Source organism: Mirounga angustirostris, unplaced genomic scaffold (assembly GCF_029215605.1).
Source record: "Mirounga angustirostris isolate CCGP_5_RB_7025 unplaced genomic scaffold, mMirAng1.0.hap1 SCAF_1, whole genome shotgun sequence".
Lineage (NCBI taxonomy): Eukaryota > Metazoa > Chordata > Mammalia > Carnivora > Phocidae > Mirounga > Mirounga angustirostris.
The window spans coordinates 55,650,523-55,659,014 of NW_026991709.1; the positions used below are offsets into that span (position 1 = coordinate 55,650,523).

Below are 8,492 nucleotides of genomic sequence, written 5' to 3' on the forward strand. Positions count from 1 at the left end.
AGAGGAAATTGAATTTCAGAGGCTCTAAATGACATGTTCCACACATCCAATTTGGCAGAAAGCCTGAATTAGAACCCAGGTATTGTGATTTCTAGAACTATGTTCTTTTCACTACCCATTTCAGAAGGATAAATTCAAAAAAGAATTTTACTGGGCAAAATGATACGCCTCTTATATTGGAAAACAACATAGAAGATGTTCTCTTCTTTTTATCTGTAGTTCCACTCTTTAACCTTCTCATCGTTATGCTTAGACAATGAATAGTTGAAAGCTTAAAAGGAGCTATTAGCGGGCGCCTGGGTGGCTCAGTTGGTTAAGCGACTGCCTTCGGCTCAGGTCATGATCCTGGAGTCCCGGGATCGAGTCCCGCATCGGGCTCCCTGCTCGGCGGGGAGTCTGCTTCTCCCTCTGACCCTCCTCCCTCTCATGCTCTCTGTCTCTCATTCTCTCTGTCTCAAATAAATAAATAAAATCTTTAAAAAAAAAAAGGAGCTATTAGCATTGCTGACTTTCAGGAGGATGGTAACAGTATGTAGCAATGGCTTATTAAGTTATCATAATATGTCCAACATGAATAATCACCAAATCATAGTAATAAATAAAGATACCTATATATTATAGTTCTCATCAGTGCAAGAAATCACATATTACATCATTTATTTTGTATTTTTAGTGTATTCATCACATTATACTAGGTACTGAACTCTCAAAAATATAATGTTCTTGCAGAATAATTCATGTATGGAATTTCTGTGTTATTTTAAAATTCAACCCATGAAATACACCAAGATACACTTTCCTAAGAGTAGACAGTGAAACCAGAAACCAGACAATCCAATCAGGCAACATGAGTAGCATGATTTGAGGCAGCATCACAAACATTTAATCAAGGTAAAATTATGTCTAGAGTCTGACAAATATCCTCTTATTAGCAACACCAGCCTACTCAGGGGGAAAATAAATTTTTAAAGGACTTCACATCTGAGGTTGAATGCTACCAGCCTCCATGGTATTTGTTTTTTCCACCTTATTTAATCATTACTGAGATCTTCTTAAATCATTATCTTCATAAGCATTTGGGATCTTAGAATATTAACATTGCAAGGAATCTTTGAGTACATATAGATCAACTTTCACTTCATAGATGAGGGAAGCCAACACCCAGAGGAAAACATGACTTTGAAAAGCTGCACAGTGATTTGTAGGAGAACTGGCAGCAGAACCTCTGCAGATGACTTCCAGACTATTATGTACCAATTACTTGGTTAAGACAAATGGAATTGCTGGTGTTCTGGGTTCCATGGTTACCCATTCTTTGTTTATTCCTCTGTGTCACTCTGACACAAGTCCTGAGCACAGGGGGCTTATATTGCTCTAGAACTTTCAATTTAATGGAAGCATTACCTTATTTATTATAGCAGCAGCTCAAAAAGAAACTTCTTTTAATAATTAAAAAACCCCATGAAAGTGATTGTTCAGTTTCGAGTGTTAAAGAAAGTTGAATAAATTGGTATCTATAAAAAGCTGCTTCCTATTGGGTTAGTACAAAGAGTGAACTTTGCAGAAGCCTATAATTAAAATCTGAATTCTCACTTAGTTTTCATATAAGGGGGCCAGGATGATGACTTTTAAAACAATGACTAAATGTCTTACCTTGTTCAGTCCAACTTCTCTTTATTCTTTCTTCCATAAAGCTGCTAACATTACATTTTCAGGTCACTAACTCAAACCTTGGGGCTTTGCCACATTGTAAAGCAAAGGTTGGGGAAGGGACTATGATCTAAATGTTAACATTTGAGTTCAAAGAAAAATAGCTAAGGCAATTTATTTCTTTAATTGAAAAAATACCAACGGGCAGAATCATACATTTTAGAAAGGCAAAGACAAATTCACATGTGATCATTTATTACCAGCATCACAACAGAAGGGAGGGCAGAAAGTAGAGGAGGAAGCTGTAGACTTGGGGTGAGAAAATCTGTATTTAAATTATCAGTCTGTCTCTGACTGATGGGGTGACTTTAGGTAAATCACTAATCCTCCCTGAACCTCAGTTTACTCATCCATAATATGGAGACAGTTATATCTGTCTTTGCCTACTCAAGTATGCACACATAAGGAGTTATTATGATTATTAAAGATGATAATAAATTTAAAAATGCGTGGAATATCATGTGACATGTTAAAATGTACTTGAAATTCAACAGGTAAGACATAGGAATAATGTAAACTCATACCTGGATATTACAGACTAAGTATTCTGATTATCTTGACCCTGTAATCTGAACATCAGTATTTTAACTCACTTGGAAAATACCTTTGAGATTATGGCCAAGCAGTAGAATACGTTTTAGTCAGATAGATGAATATAGTTCCTTCAGCAGTTGATACAGGTGCTTTATGAAGTGGGAATAGCCTAAGAAGAAAGGGTATAAAGAGACTATCTTTTGAATCATTTTCTCATTGGTTTCTACCAATTTGTAAAATAGTGTTCCAAAAGGGAAAAATGGCTCTGGGATCTAATAAAAATCAGATAAAGAGAAAAAGTATTGTGAAAGAGGCATCAAATTTTCTCTGATTTGCAGTGAGCTGTGTCAGTTCTAGGGCAGACAGTATACTCTTTGGATGAAGGAAGAAGCACTGTGGCTAGTTCTCATAGCATCCCCTGGCAGAGCTGAATCACCAGGAACGAAGTGCAGGTAATGATGTCATCCTGGGACTGGAAGTTCCTTCTCTGGGCCTATCTATAGGCTTGTGACTTCATGGCAAATGAAGAGGTGAGATGAAACCAGCTCATGCTGTTTGCTCTGACACTCATGATTAAACAATGTCAGGAGACAGCAGATGGGGAATGAATATCATGTTTCCAGAATATTCTAGTCTGTTAACAAAAATCACACTGATAGTGTGATTATGAATTTTTCAAAAACATTCAACTGGTTTTCTTCTCCGTTTTCTCTTGTGACTATAGTAAATTTCTACAAGTGTATTTTGAAAGATTGGGTCCAATGCTATAGTAAACGTTGTATTTTATGACTCCAGTGTTAAAAGGAGCCCCAGATATTTCTAGCAGAACCAGATTCAGGATCATATTTAGATGAATGTCTATCTGAACAAAACTGTCTTTCCCACTGATCCTTTTCAAATGATTGGAAGGGTTTTACCAGTGACATGGGTCAAAGTCAGAAGAGATCTTTGGAGCACATGTTGTTATTCTACTTCCCTAGAATGCTGAACCAACATTGAATATCTCCATGTTCTTATATCATTTGCAAACTGATTTTTTTCCCTCTAAGATTAAAAAGGATAATCCAAACCAGTCCTCTTAGAACCCTCTGTACCAGTGAATAGATCTGTAACATTCTGTGGAGTGATAGAGATAGTTTTTCAACTTAAGACACAAACAGTGGTTCCCAGACATTGCTCCATAGGCCAATGCCAGCTGGCAATTAGCGATCATTTGAGGAAGCTTTTAGAAAGTATAGAATCCCAGGGGCGCCTGGGTGGCTCAGTCAGTTGAATAACGGACTCCTGATTTTGTCTCAGGTCATGATCTCGGGGTCATGGGATCGAGCTCTGTGTGGAGCCCCATGTGGAGCTTGGCTTGGGGCTCCCAACTCAGCGGGGAGTCTGCTTCCTCCTTCTCCCTCTGCCCTTCCCCTGACTTGCATGCTCACTTTCTCTCTTTCTTTCTCTATAATCAACCAATCAATCTTAAAAAAAAAAAAAGTACAGAATCCCAGGCCCCACATTCACAGATTATGTTACAGTAGATGAGAATAGAGCACCAAGATCTATCTATATATATATATTATATATATATTTTTGCAAGTAGAGTGTGGTTTGGAAACTGCTGGTCTAAGGTGGCCTGTATAGCTTTGTACCCTTCAATGCACATGGGCATAAGGGATGTAAATTTATTGGTAAGATATAAGAAAATATAGGCAAGACCATATAACTGAATGATAATTACATTCAAGCATTATCAATTACAGCTGTAGAGTGTTATATGAATGAGTTCTAAGGTTTCAAACTTGAACACTTGCAAGTATTAAATTTAAATCAATATTATTGTATGTCTATTATATTTCTGCCCTTGTACCCATTTGTATTTCGGGCTTTACTTGTATCTCAATGAAAAATTCAGTACCTATATTTCAGTCTGTAGCAAGATAACAAGTATTTCCATTTATTACTTTTTCCTGAGACCTTTAATATGTAATCCTGAAGCTGTTGTTAAATTAAACTTCAATTTGGTAGGAATGGACATCAACATTTTAAGAGGCCATTCTATTTTATTCATTTATCAAGCATTTATTGAATACCTACAACGTGCCAAGCACTAGACAAATGAACAGTGACTCATGAATAATGTTCTTTTTCTACTGTAAGAGGCTACAAAATCAGCTCACCTTAATGGAAAAACAAGTTACTGCTTTAAAAGAGGACAACTTTAATAACTTGACACAGAAAAATCAATTAAAAGCCAGGGAATGAGAGAATGGGAAAGAAAACAGAATTTCAATATGGAAAAAAATATACATCACTTATTTGGAAATGTGAACAGATTAAGGGTAAACTACCTAAAATAAGCCTTTACTTAAGTTACAAAATCTAGAATTGGAATTGTAGATTAAATAAAATTCGGTGAATGGGCTTGACATTTAGTCACCTTTTGTATTAGAATGCAGGCTTCAAAGGCATTTTCATTACTTATCAATTATGTTTTGTTTCATTGGTTTCTGACTGACTAGCTAGCAGAGGATGCTTGGATGTGGATGAATAAAAAAAGAACAGATAGTCAGGGAAAGGTTAGTGAACAAGGTAAATTAGGCAGAGATCTGGAGTCATTATAGATCCAGATCCAAGGGAAAATGCTATATTATTACTTTGAGGTTTAAAATTCATATAAAAACATTTCTTTAGGGAAAAAAAAAAGCCTGGAGCAAACTACAGGCAGTTTATCAACTAAGAATGCAGGTTGATTTGATCTAATTATTTAACCTCCCAGAGACTTTTTCCCCCTCATTTATTAAATGGCAATGACACATTCCACAATTTCAAAGATCTGAAGAGGTCTAAACAGCAAGATTTTTCATCAGTTTGGCACCAAACTCATTTGGCAGCAAAACTGGACCTGAACTCATGTTCAGTCAGAAGAAATTTATGATACTACTTATCCCACTTTTCCCAATAATATTCCTAAGTGTGTTTTTGCAGCAGAAATGTTAATGTGGTTGATTATACCCAAATAACTGTGTGTGTGTGTGTGTGTGTGTGTAAAATGGGTCTTTGGGAAAAATCACAAAATCATGGAAGGGTTGTTCTTAGCACTTAGTAAGTTGATTATAAAATCTATATGAAAGCAAAAGACCAAAAATAATGAAAGCATTTCTGGAGACAAAGAAGCAGTATAACATGTTAATGGTAATAATGTTCTCTGGATCCAGACTGCCTGGCTTATAATCCCACTATGGCCCACCCACTCACTGTAACGTAAACATGTTACTTAACCTCACTATGTCATGGTTTCCTCATCTGTAGAATCAGGAATAATACCTGACACAAAATGGGTTCATATGTGTTAATATAAAAAAAAGAAGGTTGGGAAAAATTGCCCTGTGTCACACATTAATTAAGGCAGAATGATACTGCTGTGGGGAGAGAACAAAACCAACTACAGGAACTAAACTGATATCCAAGAAAAGACTCATTCTTAGATCAAACTTTGGTTTCGTTTTTGTTACATTCCTATGACTTACTTATTTTACAACTGGAAGTTTGTACCTCTTAGTCCTCTTCCCCTGTTTGGGCAACCACCAGATTGTTTCCTTTATCTATGAGTATGTTTCTATTTTGTTTAGTTCGTTTGTTTTGTTTTTAGATTGTGTATGTAAATGAAATCATATTATTTGTCTTTTTCTGCTAACTTATTTCACTCAGCATAATACCCTCTAGGTCCATTCATGTTGTCTCAAATGGCAAGATTTCATTCTTTCCTATGGCTGAGTAATAGTCCAGAGTGTGTGTGTGTGTGTGTGTCTTCTTCATCCATTCATCTTCAGGGGACACTTGGGTTGTTTCCATATCTTGGCTATTATAAATAATGCTGCAGGGCGCCTGGGTGGCTCAGTTGGTTAAGCGACTGCCTTCAGCACAGGTCATGATCCCAGGGTCCTGGGATCAAGTCCCACATCAGGCTCCCGGCTCAGTGGGGAGCCTGCTTCTCCCTCTGACCCTCTCCTCCCTCATGCTGTTTCTCTCTCGCTTGCTCTCCAATAAATAAAAAATAAAATCTTTAAAAATAATAATAATAAAATTAAAAAAATAAATAAATAATGCTGCAATGAACATAGGGATGCATAGATCTTTTTTTAATTTGTGTTTTCATTTTCTTTGGATAAATACCCAGAAATGGAATTGCTGGATCATATGGTAGTTCTATTTAGATAAAACTTTGATATATCACCGAGGTTTACTTCAGATTCCTGAAGAAGGGAAGAAATATTCGATAAATAGAGCTAAAAATGGGTCATTAATAGGGAAAAAATGAGATTGTATATATCACACAAACTATACAAAAATCAGCTTTATATGGATTAAGAACTTTATTTTTATTTTTTTTAAGATTTTATTTATTTGTCAGTGATAGAGAGAGAGCACAAGCAGGGAGAGTGGCAGGTAGGGGGAGAAGCAGACTCCCCGCTGAGCAAGGATCCCAATGTGGGACTTGATCCCAGGACCCTGGGATCATGACTTGAGCCAAAGACAGATGCTTAACTGACTGAGCCACCCAGGTATCCCTGGATTAAGAACTTTAAAAAGCAAAATCAAAAACTTTAAAGCTTTTAGAAGAAAATACAGTTGCATGCCTTGGGTCAGAGAATATTTTATAAAAGCCTTCAAAAGCACAAAACTTAAAAAATCTGAGCAATCAGATGATGTGAGAATTAAGAGTATTTGTTTCTCATGATGCACTTTAAAAAGAGTGAGGAGAGTGTGAGAAGTTATTTGAAATACTTATAGTCAGCAGAAGACTATAATCAAGTATACATAGATACTATAAAATAATAAAGAAAATAAATGGACAAAAATATTAATAGAAACATCACAAAAGATGTATATAGCCAATAAACTTCTGAAAAATCACCCAACTTTACTAGTAATTGGGAGAATGTTGATAAAGAACATGATGAGATGTCATTCTCCATCACTCACCAGTGGAATTTAAGAAATCTTATGGAACTGTCATTGGAGAGGACATGGATCCTTTACACATTGCTAGTAAGAGTGTAAAATGATACAACCACTTTGTAAATCAATTTGGGCATTGTTTTATAAAGTTGAATATTCCTGGATATATACCATCCTTAGGTATATATCCAGGGGAAATTCTTACACATATGTGCTGGAAGATGTAACAAAAATGTTCATCATGTCACTGTTAATAATGGCAAAAAACTGGAGACAACAAAAGCATCCATATGCAGTGGAATGAATATATTATGGAATTTTTATAAAATGGAATAGTATGCAGCAATAAAAATTGATCTGTAATTAAGCATCATGGATGAATCTTAGCATCATAATCTGAGGTAAATAAGGCAATAAAGCAAATCTTAGAAAATGACCTATTCTATGGTACTCTTTTTAAGAAGTTCAAAAACAAAATCAAGCCATATATTACATAGGTGTGTATGGTTGTGGGTCATGAAACTAAAAACAAGTATCAACAAATAAAATTCCATATGATGGCTAGAATTCCTTTTTCCATTTATCAATTGCCTTAACCCCTCTTCAGACCTCTTCTAGTCTTTCGCTTTAATAATGGCTTCAACTGTTACTTTTGTGCAGACGTTATCAACAGTAACATCTTGGATTTGTTGAATTTTATAGATTGAAATACACTTTTCTTTCCCCAAAAAGGCTTTATTACATACAGAAGGGAGGGGTTCAGTCTTTCTTGGCTGCTGCTTTCCTCATGGCTGCTGGGACATTAGTCAGCTCCTCTTTCTTCCTTTTGGCACAGATGTATGCCCCCCCCTTTTCTTGGTGAACCCCAGGGCCCAATTGTCCTTGGAGACCTTGGGCAGCCACATGCCACACTGCTCATATGGGGTGAAGCTGCATACCTCTTGGATCATGTCCCGCACAAACTTGGTGTGCTTGGTGAGGTGCTGGTGGGTGTGCCTCGGCCTCCTCACATTCTTAGTCACCTTGTGGCCCTTGTTGAGGCCCATGGCCATGGGGTGGCACAGAGCCATGGCGGCTGCTCCTCCATGGCTCCTGCGGTGGACTGAAATACACTTTTAATCTCCATTTTTAACAGTAAATAAAATGATGCTCAAAGAGTTTGTGACATGCCCAAGGCCATATAATTTAGAAGATCCAGAGAGTTTGATATCAAATCTTATAACTCCAGCTCCTATTCTCTCAGCATTGTCTCTTAAGGTCCGAATCATAATTCAAAAGCCCAAATGTTCAAGCAGGTACTT

General features: G+C 36.6%; 1 pseudogene; it reads right to left on the minus strand.

Annotated features, from left to right (window-relative positions):
• Window positions 1-7,950: 7,950 nt before the first annotated feature.
• On the minus strand, window positions 7,951-8,261 carry LOC123834535 (large ribosomal subunit protein eL36-like; annotated as a pseudogene).
• Window positions 8,262-8,492: the final 231 nt, after the last annotated feature.